Here is a 1,038-nt window from a genome sequence, read left to right on the forward strand (position 1 = left end):
TATATGGGTACATAACATAGGAGGATATGAATACTTAAGAAGAGAGTATAGGAAAAGGAATCATAGAGATGGAATAGGCAAGAAAAACCAGGGGAAGAAGCAATGTTACTGAGGGAAAGGGAGAAGAAATTTTGAGAAAGAAATAGGGTTAAACAGTGTTAAGTGCTCATTATAGGTTGCACTGAGTTGAATATGCCCCCCCCTAAATTCATGCCCATGAAGAACTCCAGAATACAGTCTTATTTGGAGTTATGAGATTTGCAAATATAATTAATTAACATATCACAGTAACAATGTACTAATATATGCTCTAAATCCAATGACTTCTGGACTTTTAAGAAAGCTGTATAATCTGAGTAAAAGACAAATTGGGGCTGGGAGTGTGGCCTATTGATAGAGTGCTTGCCTAGCATGCACAAAGCCCTGGATTAAATTCCTCAGCACCACATACACAGAAAACCCTGGAAATAGTACTGTGGCTCAAGTGGAAGAGTGCGAGCCTTGAGCAAAAGTGCACAAGGACAGTGCCCAGGCTGAGTTCAAGCCTTACGACTGGCAAAATTTTGTTTAACCACACAAAAAACGAAAACCGAACCAAAACAAAACAAAAAAGAAAGTTGTATGTAACCAGTGGTTCACATCTATAATCCCAGCTACTCAGGAAGCTGAGCCCTGAAGATTGAGGTTCAAAGTTAGCTCAGGAAGATAAATCCAATTGGCTCTTATCTCCCATTAATCATCATCATCAACAATAACAAAACAGAAGTGTAAGTGTAAGTGTAGGTCAAGTGATAGAGTGCCAGCCTTGAGTATAAGAGCCAAAAAGAACACAAGGTCTTGAGTTGAAGCCCTAGTACTGGCAGAAAACACAAAAGAAGGCAACATGAACACAAAAAGATAAACTAAGGTGAGGAAAGATACCTTATAGAGACAGAGGCAGACACTGGAGTGCTAAGAAATGGCATAGTTATCAATAACCACCAGAAGCTGGACAAGAAAAGAAAAGATGTCTGAGCTGGGAATGTAGCTTAGTGGTAG

The sequence above is a fragment of the Megascapheus bottae genome, chromosome X (assembly GCF_031878675.1).
Source record: "Megascapheus bottae isolate mThoBot1 chromosome X, mThoBot2.hap1, whole genome shotgun sequence".
NCBI classification, from domain to species: Eukaryota; Metazoa; Chordata; class Mammalia; order Rodentia; family Geomyidae; genus Megascapheus; species Megascapheus bottae.